Here is a 13617-nt window from a genome sequence, read left to right on the forward strand (position 1 = left end):
TCTGGAACTCGCTCTGTAGTGAGTCTGGTCTCAAACACAGAGATCCACCTGCCTTTGCCTCCTTTGTGTTTTGATTAAAGGTGTGTGCCACCAGTGCCCAGCCACTGTTTTCTCTCTCTCTCTCTCTTTTTTTTTTTCCACTGTGTACCAAGTCATTCATTTATTTCAAGATGTGCACACTCAAGCTGGCTGGGACAGCTCACAGCTCCTAGGTATGTATAGGTCCTTCAACGGCTTGGGCTGCAAACAACTTCATAGCCAACGCAGCACACACACGTGATAGAACAGAAAGTCTACAAACCCCAAGCCACTCCGAGAAAAATGAGGGAGGAGAGGGGGTGTGTTTTTTTCTCTTTGAGACAGGATTTTACCATGTAGTCCGGGCTGACTGGCCTGGAATCTCACTATATAGATCGGGCTGGCCTGGACGTGAGAGATACCATGGCCTCTGCTTCTCAAACACTGGGTTTAAAAGCGTGTGCCACGAGGCCAGTCCTCTTGTTTTAAAAGTGAAAGCAATGGTTCTTTTCTTCCTTAGATTATAATTAGGATTAGGATTTTACAGTGCTTTAATTTGTAGAAACTACATTGTAGCACTATCCATGACTCAAAATGCAGCCTCTAATTTAGAGATCTCTCACTTAGGAATTCCCTGGGAAAAAATTGACATTTGGGGAATTATTTGCTGAGTCCCTGCACAGAATATTCTGTATTTATAGGGTATCATTACTGAGAAGGAAAATATATTTTCTTTTGAGATTTAACAAATTATTGTGCTCAAGGACAGGGCAGGACAGCGGTTTCTTCCTTCCTTTTTCTCTATGTCGCCCTGGCTGTCTTGAAACTAGCTGTGGGGACCAAACTGGCCTTGAACTCAGATCCACCTGCCTCTGCCTCCACCACAGCTGGCCAAGATAGCTGTTTCTTAGTCTTTTTGTAGACAGGATCTCACTCTGTAGCCCTGGCTGATCTGGAGCTCACTGTGTAGACCAGGCTATCTTTTTTTTTTTTTTTTTTTTTTTTTTTTGGTTTTTCGAGACAGGGTGACCAGGCTATCTTTGAACTGCCGGGATTAAAGGAATGTACAATCGCTCCTGACTCCTAGAGACAGATTCACAGTGACCCTCACGCTTGGAGACTCCTTTGCTTCACTCACTTGGGCCCATTGCAGGAGTGCCTTAGCTGCTTGGACTAGAGTGCTTGCATACAGTATTCAGAAATCATTCAAGCTCGGTCGAATTTATGTTCCCACCTTCTGCCTCTCTTCCTTTCCACTGTTTGTGATCATCTGCATTTTCTTTTGGATTTCATCTCTCTAAACTTACTGCCACCCATGATTTTTTCAGGGTAAAAGTCATAAGGACCCTAAATAGTTCTTTTCATTCTGCTTTATATAGGAGACCTGATCACATGTGGGTTGTGGTATCGTGTGATGTGTTGGGGTGCCGTAGACAGATAACACTGCACAGATAAGGAGGTCTGAGTCTTCTCTGCTGTCTTCCAAGCTGCATGTGGCTTTCAGTCTCTTTTTGTTGGAGAATATTAGACATCATTGACATGGATGGAACCATTAGAAATCAGTCTGAACTAGACTTGGTAGCACATGCCTTTAATCCCAGCACTCAGAAGGCAGAGGCAGGTGGATCTCTGTGAGTTCAAGGCCAGCCTGGCCTATAGAGTGAGTTCCAGGACAGCCAAGGCTTATAGAGAGAACTTGTGTAAAAAACAAGAACAAGAAAAAAATCAGTCTGCAGTGAGTGTGACTCCTGGGAGGTGGAGGAGGAATGGTCAGGAACTGAAGGTCATTCTTGGCTACATAGTAAATTCAAGACCAGCCTGGGCCAAAGACTCTTACTCCAAACATGAAATTAAAATAAAAAATCTGAGCGTGAACATTTTCTTGTTTAATAATGAGCAATATTAATGTTCCACTTCATCAGTCAGAGCATGAGAGGCTTTTTTTTTTCCTGACCTCAGTAGTCTATTTATTTATTTATTGGTTTTTCAAGACAGGGTTCCTTTGTGTAGCCCTGGCTGTTCTGGAACTGGCTCTGTAGACCAGGCTGGCCTTGAACTCACAGAGCTCTGCCTGTTTTTTGAGACTAGTTATAGTCCTGACTGGCCTGAACCCCTGCCTCCAAAGGCCTGGGGCGTAAAGGCATGTACCAGCACACTGGCAAGCATGACAATTCCTGGTGAGCTGTTTAACAGTTCCTCGTGTTTGGATCAATAAGCTAGCTCAGCACTTGCTACAATAGCCTGCTGACCGTTTGAGCTCCAGATCCCATGGAAAGTAGAGAGAGAGAATGGATTACCAAGCTGTTCTCTGACCTCTACACAAACACACACACCGGTAGTGTCCTGTCTCCCCACCACTCATACTAAATAAAAGGTTTAAAAAGGCTAGAAGCCGGGGCTGGAGAGATGGCTCAGAGGTTAAGAGCACTGCCTGCTCTTTCAAAGGTCCTGAGTTCAATTCCCAGCAACCACATGGTGGCTCTGTAATGAGGTCTGGTGCCCTCTTCTGGCCTGCAGGCATACATACAGACAGAATATTGTATACAAAATAAATAAATAAATATTTAAAAAAAAAAAAGGCTAGAAGCCTTTGATGTTCCACTTCATCAGTCAGAGCATGAGAGGCTTTTTTTTCCTGACCTCAGTAGTCTATTTATTTTTTTGTGTGGAAGATTTAAGGCCAAAAGGTAGTAAACTATCTTGTGAGCTCAGCTTCTGTTATCTTCATAAAGAAAGGAAGGAATGGAGGACAGCTGGCTCGTAAGATAAGAAAATACAGTTCCACTTCAGAACATGCCTCAGTTGGGGGTAAGCTCAGGTCCATAGCAAGTTCCAAGCCAGCCAGAAGTATACAAACAAACAAGAAGATCAGAATCTCTGCTGTCTGTTTCCTTTCTTGCTCAGTACTAAGACTCAAACCCGAGGCTCTAAAAATGCTTGGCAAACACTCTGCAGTGAGCTATGGCCCTGGTCTATTTGTCTTCATTATATCCTTATGGAGGTGATTTGCTTTTGAATTTTTTTATTTGTTTGTTGTTTTTGAGACAGGGTCTCCCTTACTGTCCTAGAATACACTGTGTAGACCAGGCTGGCCTCAAAACTCACAGATCACCTGACTCCTCTTCCTGAGTACTGAGATAAAAAAGTCAAGCAATACCATACCCTACTGCAGTAGTTTTTAAATGAGTTTGTTTTTTATGTATATTTTATCATAGGGAATGGTTTTTTTTTGGTTTCTTCTGTTGGTTTGTGCTGGTTTTGAGAAAGGGTCTCCTTGTGCAAGCTTTCCCCTCTATCTCCTGTTGTGGGAGCTGCGGGCCGCGTTCCTGCCAGCTCCTGTTCGCCTGACTAGCTTAGGCCCGAAATAACAACACACAAATTGTATTCTTTTAAACACTGCTTGGCCCATTATATCTAGCCTCTTCTCTGCTGACTCTCGCACCTGGACTAGCCCATTTCTAATAATGTGTGTAGCACCCCAAGGTGTGCTTACCGGGAAGATTCTAGCCTACGTCCATCCTGGGTTGTAGCTTCATTGCGTCTGCCTGGGAGAGGGGAGCATGGCCTCTGAGCTCACTTCCTCTTCCTCCCAGCATTCTGTTCTGTTTACTCCACCCACCTATGTTTTAACCTATGAGGGCCAAGCAGTTTCTTTATTTTTTAACCAATGACCTTCCTCCATCAATCACCCACCTCCCAAGTTCTGGGATTATAGGCCGATGCCAGCCTGCTTTTGTTTTATTGATAATAGGATCTGACTCTTTAGCTCAACCTCCTTTCCTTAAGTCTCCCAAGTGCTGAGATTATAGACTAAGCCACAATACTTAGCTTATCATAGGTCTTGATAACTTGAGTTGTTTCATAAATTGTCTACTTTGCTATGTTATGGAAAGCATGTCAATTATAATTTTACTGTGTTTTTCATCATCATCATTTTGCTCTTCTCAAGACAGGATTTCTCTGTGTAACAACTCTGACTATCCTGAAACTCACTCAGTAAACCAGGCTGGCCTTGAACTCACAGAGATCCTCCTGCCTCTGCCTGTCTCAAAAATCAAAACAAAAACAACTAGTATACGGAAAAAACACTTGGCAGTTCTCAAAAAGCTAAATTTAGAAATTTCATATCATCAACATTCCCACTTTTATAGTTATAGAATGACTAAAGGCATTCACCTCCAAGCCTGAAGACCTGTGCTTGATCCTTGGTACCCTCTACCCATCAAATAAATTAAATATAATAAAACAATTGAGCCGGGCGGTGGTGGCGCATGCCTTTAATCCCAGCACTCGGGAGGCAGAGGCAGGCGGATCTCTGTGAGTTCTAGGCCAGCCTGGTCTACAAGAGCTAGTTCCAGGACAGGAACCAAAAGCTACGGAGAAACCCTGTCTCGAAAAAATAAAAAAAAAAAGAAAAAGAAAAAAAAAACAAAACAAACAAAAAAACCCAAAAACAGTTGGAATGATTATAGCAGTATTACTAATAATAGTCAAAAAGTATAAATAGCCCAGTTTTTTTAAACTGAAGAGTAAACAGACTGGACTGTTACTTTAACTTTTTAAAATTTATTTATTTTTATTTTATATGTGCATTGATTTTTTTTTAATTTTTTTTTAATATTTATTTATTTATTGTGTATACAATATTCTGTCTGTGTGTGTGTCTGCAGGCCAGAAGAGGGCACCAGACCTCATTACAGATGGTTGTGAGCCACCATGTGGTTGCTGGGAATTGAACTCAGGACCTTTGGAAGAGCAGGCAATGCTCTTAACCACTGAGCCATCTCTCCAGCCCCTGTGCATTGATATTTTGCCATGGGTGTAGGATCCCTTGAAACTAGAATTACAGACCATTGTGAGCTGCCATGTGGATGCTGTGAATTGAACCCAGGTCCTTTGAAAGAGCAGTCAATGCTCTTAACCACTAAGCCATCTCTCCAAATCCCTGTTACTTTAACTTAAAGAATGAAGTATTGTTAATTATTCTATTAGAGTAACATTGTAGAGATAAAATGCTCTATGACCTCTGTGTACGTTTTAAAACATGCTAATTGAAAGAAGTCTGGGCCAGGTGGTGGTGGAACACACCTTTAAGGCCAGCACTTGAGGGCAGAAATAGGTGGATCTCTGTGAGTTCAAGGCCAGCCTGGTTTACAGACTTACGTTTCAGGACAGGCTCCAAAGCTACACAGAGAAACCCTGTCTTGAAAAAGTCAGACACAAAAGACCTTATTACTCTAGTCCCATATAGTAGGTAATTTCCATGGAGGCAGAGCACAGAGTAGTAATTTTCTGAGGCTGGGGGAGTAAGTAGTACCTGGGAATGTCTGGAAGATAGTGAGACTTTTCAGATAACTGTGCCACATGTGTGGATGTCAAAGGACTAAATTGGGAATTGGTTCGTTCCATTCTCCGTGTGAATCCTGGGCATTGAGGTCAAATCATCAGACCTATTTGCCAGGGCCCTTACCACTGCTTAAAGGTAAAGCTTTTCTTAGCTTTTCACAAATTGAAATCTCCTTAGACACCAGATAATGTTCTGTAAGCAGATTTAATCACAGATTTTTATGACAGCTTGTAGCATCCTGTACAGCAGTTAAGACAACACTAACATCTACAACATGCAAGTTTCAGATAGTTCATGTGACCTAAAACTGTTTTCAACTGCCAATAATTAACACTTCCAGCTCCAGCCAAACAGTGTGATTATCTCATATAAAGTAATACACAGAAATAAACCAGGCTATCAGGTTGATTGGTTTAGGGATCTATGAGGTTTTAAGCAAATTTCTTCCTGTGTTCTGTGGTAACCAGCCTCATTCTGGCTCCAAAGCTGCTTTTCCTTACAGGTACATAATGGTTGCCAGCAAATACTGGATTACTGTCTTTGCTTGTTCACTCTGGGTACAGTGGTATATTAATATTGATCCCTAGTAAAGTCTTTTCTCGGATCTTAGCCAGTTAGCCTAATCCTGAAAGCAGTCACTGCAGAATGGAGCCCGGTGAAGGAGCCTGAGTTTCCTTCAGTTAGGGTTCCCCAAGTGTGATTTCCCTCAGCAGGCTCTTGATAGACTTCAGATAGCACAAAGACGTGTGCTGGTATGACAGTGTCTGGGCCTAGATAAAATGTATAATGACCAGAGGTTGGTTTTTCAAGAGTTTCAGAGACCAGAAAGTCCAAGATCAAGGTGTTGCTTTATATAGAGAGAAGAAGGGGCCCTGGTGGTGATCTTCTCCCTAGATTGGAACAGTCAGACAGAAGAGGGGCAGCTGGAGATGACCTTCTCAGTACATTGTAACAGAAGAGGGGTCACTGGAGGTGATCTTCTCGGTACATTGTAACAGTCAGACAGAAGAGAGGCCACTGGGGATGATCTTCTTGGGTAGATTGTAACAGTCAGACAGAAGAGGGGCCACTGGGGATGATCTTCTTGGGTAGATTGTAACAGTCAGAAGAGGGGCCACTGGGGATGGTCTTCTTGGGTAGATTGTAACAGTCAGACGGAAGAGGGGCTATCCTTTTTTTTTCCCTCCCAAACAAGGTTTCTCTTGTGTATCCTTGGCTATCCTGGAACTCACTCTGTAGACCAGACTGGCATTGAACTCACAGATTCACCTCCCTCTGTTTCCCCGGTGCTGGGATTTAAGGTGTGCACCACCACTGCCCAGTGGTTCACTCTTTTATAAGGACCTTAACCCTGATAAAAGCACTATCGTTCTTCCTCATAAGCTAACTACCTCTCAAAAGTTCCAATATAAGCTACAGAGAAACCCTGTCTCGAAAAACAAAAAAAACAAAACAAAACAAAACAAAAAAGAGTGTTCCAATATACTTTCTGTTGTTTGGTGTTTGAGAAAAATTTTACCAGGCTTAAGGTCTAAACTCTTATAGCTGTCATTGACAGTACATTTCTTTCTTTCTTTTTTCTTTTTTCTTTTTTTTTTTTTGGTGGTTTTTTGAGACAGGGTTTCACTGTGGTTTTGGAGCCTGTCCTGAAACTAGCTCTTGTAGACCAGGCTGGTCTCGAACTCACAGAGATCCGCCTGCTTCTGCCTCCCGAGTGCTGGGATTAAAGGCGTGTGCCACGACCGCCCGGCTGACAGTACATTTCTACATGGGTTTTAGAATAGAGATTAAAACTTTGACTGTATTTCTTGTGAGTTCATAGCGTATAAATAGTCTTTTGCTTTGCTTGTTTGATTTGTTTTGTTTTTTGGGATATGATTGGCCTAGACCAAGATGGCCTCAAACTCAGAGTTGGTTTTATACACCTTTAATCCAGCACTTGGGAGTCAGAAGCAGGTGGATCTCTGTGAGTTTGAAGTCATCAGGACAGCTACGACTGTGTAGAGAGATCCTGTCCCAAAAACAAACTTCTTGAGTCCATCTGCCTCTGCCTCTTGATTTTTTTTTTTTAAAATTTGGGTGGTTTTTTGTTTTGTTTTGTTTTAGTTTGGTTTGGTTTTTACATGCACGTGTATACCGTGTACATGACTGGTGCCTGAAGAAACTAGAAAAGGGCATAGGGTCCCCTAAAACTGGAGTTACAAACATTGTGAGAATAGTGAAAATAGTCTTTGTTCTAATTGTGGATCAGAGATAATTTTCTGTGTTTCAAGTGAACAAGATTTATTATTTTTATTGAAAAATAAGAATTCTAATAACTGTGCCTTTACCTCAGTAAAACAGTATCCTACCTTTTTTGTTTGAGATATGTTCCCACTGTATAGCTCTGGCCATCCTGGAACTCAACTATGTAGATCAGGCTGGCCTCATACTCAGAGATCCACTTACCTGTCCAGTGCTGAGATCACAGGTGTGCAGCACCATACCCGGTGGCTCGTCCTACTTTTGCATTTCCTCAAGGAAGAAAAAAAATACCCCAGGAGCTTCCTGATAATTGAACACAAGATCAGTCTGAGAAGGGAGCTCCTAGAAAGGGCATGGGAGCGCTGCTTTTTCTGTAGCCTTTGTATCTGTTCATTGTGTGCTTTGTGATCATCATTACAGTGGGCCTGTCGATATAACACCCGTTTACCACTTACGCATTCCTTTACCACAGAACTTAGTTGTGATGGCTTTGGAATAGAAAATGGCATTGCTAATGGATGGCCCAATATGGTCAAAAAGACATGTCATTAGTACTCCTACAGCACATTATTTTTACTTTATGTGCCTAGGTGTTTTGTCTGCATACCACATGTGCACAGTGACTATAGAGGCCAGAAGAGGACATAAAATCTTCTGGGACTGGAGTTACAAGTAGTTGTGAGTTGTCATGTGGGTGCTGAGACTCAAACCAGTGCTTTTGTTTTATGCTATTTTTTTTAAATATTTTATTTATTTATTTATCATGTATACAATATTCTGTCTGCGTGTATGTCTGCAGGCCGGAAGAGGGCACCAGACCTCTTTACAGATGGTTGTGAGCCACCATGTGGTTGCCAGGAATTGAACTCAGGACCTTTGGAAGAGCAGGCAATGCTCTTAACCACTGAGCCATCTCTCCAGCCCCTATGCTATTTTTTTTTTAATGTGTGTTTTGTCTTTATGTTTGTATGTGCACCATTGGCATGTCTGGTGTCCTCGTCGAATCCCCGGAAATTGGAATTATATATGGTTGTGAGCCACCATGTGGATGCTGGGAGTTGAACCCAGGTTCTCTGCAAGAACAAGTGCTCTTAACCTGTGAGCCATCTCTCAGTCCCTCCTGCTTTAACTTAGAGCAATAGATCTTCTCCAGGCAGTTCAACATAATAATATAGTTAGTAAAGTTATAATCAGTGGTGTAGTTTGGATCTTGAATATTTTTCAAAGACCCATGTGGTGAAGACTTGGTCCTTTGTCCTTGACTCTGTTAGGTGGTAGGATCCCAGTGGAAGGACTTTAGATTTTTCAGGGTGTGTCCTTGAGGGGGGAATATTGGGTTCCTGGCCACTTCCTGCCTTTCTCTGTGCTTCCTGGCTACATATTTCCCCCATGCTGCACCCCACCTCACCAATGGTCTAAGCATCAACACAGCCAAGTAACCGCTGTGAAATTATGATTGTTAGGTTTTTTTTTTTCCTTGAGAAAGTACAAAAATAGGGTGAGCTGCCGGGCATGGTGTTGCACACCTGTGATCTCACACTGGGCAGTGAGGGAGGTCTGACACAAGCGTACGCTGGAGAACTGAATATACTTTGTGTATAGGAGAACTGAATATACTTTGTAAGGTGTAAACTGAGTCAGGCTCACACACTGACTGAATGCCATTGTGACTAAAATAATGGTGCTGAGAGTATCTAGTTAACAAGTGATCAGATGGCAGGTGTCACCTCTCCAGATACATGACAAGAGAATCATTTCCAAAGCATGAGAAAGCTGGGCATGGTGGCACACACATTTAACCCCAACACAGGAGGCAAAGACTGGGATTTTAAGACCAACCCGGTCCACAGAGTGAGAGTACTCAGACAACCAGGGCTACTTGGAAAGACCCTGTCTTGGCCTCCCTTCCTCCTAACAAAGACACGAAACCACAGGAGGTGAGCCAACAACACGGCTTATCAGTTGATCCAGGTTTGATTCCCAGCACCCATGTGGTGGCTCCCAGCTACCCATACATCAGTTCCAGAGGATAGCATGCCTTCTTCTAATGCCCATAGGAACCAGGCATATAGGTTGTACATGTATTTGGGTCAAACAATCGTACTCAGAAAATGAAATAAATATGAAAGGAAACATGTGAGCTGGAGTTGGAGCACTTGGCTCGAAGGTAGTCAGACCTGTGTGAGTTGGAGATCAGCCAGGGCTACATAGTGAAACCGTGTCTCAGGAAAATGACATCAAACACATGAGATAGCCAGGTGTGCACCCGTAATTCCAGCAGTCAGGAGACAGAGGCAGGAGAGTTACCCATTAGTTTGAGGCCAGCCTGCTTGCTGCTGCTTTTTTCTTTGTAAAACTTTATTTAATTTTATGAATGAGTGCTCTGCATGTGCACCTGCATGCTGGAAGAAGGCATCATATCCTGTTGTACATGTCGTGAGCCACCATGTGGGTGCTGGGAATTGAACCCAGGACCTGTGGAAGAGCAGCCTGTGCTCTCAACCGCTGAGCCCTCTCTTCAGCTCCTGCTGCTGCTTTTTACACTTTGTGTTCTTTATCCTCCTCTCTCTCTAGGGGCTAGTGGGAAAGGGTGTGTATGTGCTTCTGGAGATCAAACTCAGGTCCCTGAGCATGCAAGACAATCACTTTACCAAGCTGCTACCCAGACCCTAGTTTTCATTGTATTGTCTCATCAAAGTTCTTTTTTTTTTAAAAGAAATATTTATTTATTTATTTATTATATATACAATATTCTGTCTGTGTGTATGTCTGCAGGCCAGAAGAGGGCACCAGACCTCATTACAGATGGTTGTGAGCCACCATGTGGTTGCGGGGAATTGAACTCAGGACCTTTGGAAGAGCAGGCAATGCTCTTAATCTCTCCAGCCCTCATCAAAGTTCTTTTCTGGGCTTTTGTTCGGGTATTCTGCTGACACTTCAGGATATAGAGTAGCTATGTTTACTCACCCTCTTGTTCCTATCCTTCTAACTCAGTTATCAGTCTCTTTTTTGAGACAGGATTTCTCTGTAGCTTTGGAGCCTGCCCTGGAACTAGCTTTGTAGACCAAGCTGGCTTCAAACTCTCAGAAATCTGCCTGCCTCTGCCTCCCGAGTGCTGGGATTAAAGGTGTGCGCCACCACTGCCCAGCCTTCAGTTATCAGTCTCTTATGTGGAACAAATAAAAAGGTGTCAGAAATCTAAGATGATCCTGGTAGTTCAGGTATGTGAGCCCAATCACTTGGAAGACTAAGGTAGGAAAAATCACAAATTCAAGCCTGCTAGGGATCCAGGGTGAGTTTATGGCATCCTGAGACCCTGTCTCAAATTGTGAAGAGGACTGTGGACTAACACAGCAGAGCCTTCAGATAAGGGAAATTTCTTGTAACAATTCAGTGCTATTGTTAGTTTTCCTTTTTTCTTTTTGACACCATGTAACTATCTGAATCATCCAAACCACTTTCTGCAGCTGGGGGGCATGGTGCGTCCTGGTAATTCAGCATTCTGGAAGATGAGGTGGAAGGGTCAGCTATATAGTGAAGTCCTGCCCTACAGAAGCAAGAACAAGAAAGGAATGATGGCATCAGAACCGAAAATACTTAAATTGTGTGATACTGAAAGAAGACATAGCAGGGCAGTGGTGGCGCACGCCTTTAATCCCAGTACTCACTCGGGAAGCAGAGGCAGGCGGATCTCTGAGTTCGAGGCCAGCCTGGTCTACAAGAGCTAGTTCCGGGACAGGCTCCAAAGCTACAGAGAAACCCTGTCTCGAAAAACAAAACAAAAAAACAAAAAAGAAGAAGACATAAAGCCCAGTGGGAAAGTAGTCAGAAACAGACTTCCAGCACACACACACACACACACACACACACACACACACACGCACTGCCTTCAATGACTTGTGACAGAGGCACCTTGTAGGGAATTCAGTGATGTTGGGAAAACATGACTCACATTCAACAGGTGACGTTGAACTGGAGAATATGAATGTGGTTCAGTGGTAACTCATGAGACGCATGTTCAACACCCTGTGCTGGTACCCAGCAGCACACCCCCAAAATGAAGCTGGACTCTTACCATATACCATATACAGTGTCGACCTCAAATAGAGCCTCCCCAAAAACCAAAGCATGAGCTAAAATTATACAAGTTTTAGGGGCTGGAGAGATGGCTCAGTGGTTAAGAGCACTGACTGCTCTTCCAGAGGACCCGGGTTCAATTCCCAGCACCCACATGGCAGTTCACACCTGTCTGAAGATCCAATTGCAGGGGATCTGACACCTTCACACCAATGCACATAAAATAAAGTTAAATAAACCATAAAATATTAAAAAAAAAAGTTTTAGAATAAAACATAGGGGGAAGACTTTGTAACATAATACCTGACAATGATTTCTTGAGTATAAAACCACACACTCAGGAAGTGAAAGAAAACTGTGACTTGTTCTGCATCATAATATAAAACTTGCACATTTTGCAGCAATAAGGCAAGCCTAAGAACGGAAGAAACCACTTACATGTAGAAAAAGTGTAGTCTTGAGTGCACAAAGAACTTCACAGTGCGGCCACAAAGCCCTCAAAATAAGCAAATGGCCAAGCACATCGTGGCGTGGTGACTCAAATGAAGTACCTGGGAACCAAGGCACGAAAAGTGTCCTGAGTTTGAGGCCAGCCTGGTCTACAGAGTGAGATTCTGTCTCCAAACACCCACCACAAGGCTCAGAGAGATACCAGTTCTTATTTCATAGCCTTTAGTGTAGCTGCTAAAAAACAAGAAGTAATGAACATTAACAAAGATAGGCAGTTGGACCATTTTTGTACTGGTATAGGTGTTTAAAATGGTACAGCTGATAGAATTCGGCTCTTGGGTATATATCTGAAACATTTGAAATCAGGGCCTCAAATGGGTATTTGTGTCCTTGGGAACAGAATTCATAGTAACAGTTGGGAAAGTAACACTAGTATCTGTGAATGAATGTATAGAATACAGTATTTATAGATAATGAACTAGTATTTAACCTTACAAAGGAAATAATAGCAAGTACTTTGCCCAGAGAGAAAGTACAATGGTGGTTGCCAAAAGCTGCAAGGGAGATAGATAATGGGGAATTACTGTCTAATAAAAAGTTTCTCTTTTGACAAGATAAAGTGGTAGAGATTACATAGTAAGGGCCAGTGCTTAATGCTCTTGAACTATACACTTTGTATAATTAGGTCAGAGGCTGGCCCTCAACTGCTATGTCTTTCATTGTGGGCAGTTATTTTATTTGTTTAAAAGAACTGCTTCTGGGCTGGAGAGATGGCTCAGTGGTTAAGAACATTGCCTGCTCTTCCAAAGGTCCTGAGTTCAATTCCCAGCAACCACATGGTGGCTCACAACCATCTGTAATAAGGTCTGGTGCCCTCTTCTGGCCTGCAGGAATACATGTAGATAAAATACTGTATACATAATACATAAATAAATATTTAAAAATAATAATAAAAGAACTGCTTCTAGCCGATGGAGGTGTTCATGTGTGTATGAAATTGGGTGTTATCATTACAGGCTAAATCCATGAGAAATTTCTCCATGTTTTTTCAAGACAGGGTTTCTCTATAACAGCCCTGGCCATCCTTGGAGCTAGCTCTGTAAACCAGGTTGGCCTTGAACTCTGCCTGCCTCTGCATCCCCGTCCTGAGTGCTGGTGCAGGTGCCACCACTGCCTAGCTGTTTGGGCATGGAAAGAGGTGTGGGCGGAGACAAAAGAGTATACTAGAGGGATGACTAAAGCAGTGTACAATGATATACATAAATTATAATGAAACCTATTAAAGTTTTTAAACACTAAAACTTTAAAAAAAAAAAACCATAGATAAGGTGTTTGCACACCTGTAAGCCTAGCCCTCCAGAGGCTGTGGCAAGAGGATCAGGAGTTCAAGGTCCTCCTGATCAACACGGGGGGGTGGGCAGGAAAGAATGTGTGAGACAGAGTGTAAGAGGGAGAGAACTGATAGTTTGTTGCCTCTCTTT

At 42.8% G+C, this 13617-nt stretch overlaps 1 protein-coding gene across 1 annotated transcript in view; it reads left to right on the forward strand.

Moving 5' to 3' along the window:
• LOC121456136 (F-box/LRR-repeat protein 20-like) overlaps positions 1-13617 on the forward strand; it is a 71596-nt gene that overhangs the window by 26398 nt on the left and 31581 nt on the right.

This window comes from Microtus oregoni, unplaced genomic scaffold (assembly GCF_018167655.1).
Source record: "Microtus oregoni isolate MIOR12 unplaced genomic scaffold, Mior012 000015F_ref0000493, whole genome shotgun sequence".
Classification (NCBI taxonomy): domain Eukaryota; kingdom Metazoa; phylum Chordata; class Mammalia; order Rodentia; family Cricetidae; genus Microtus; species Microtus oregoni.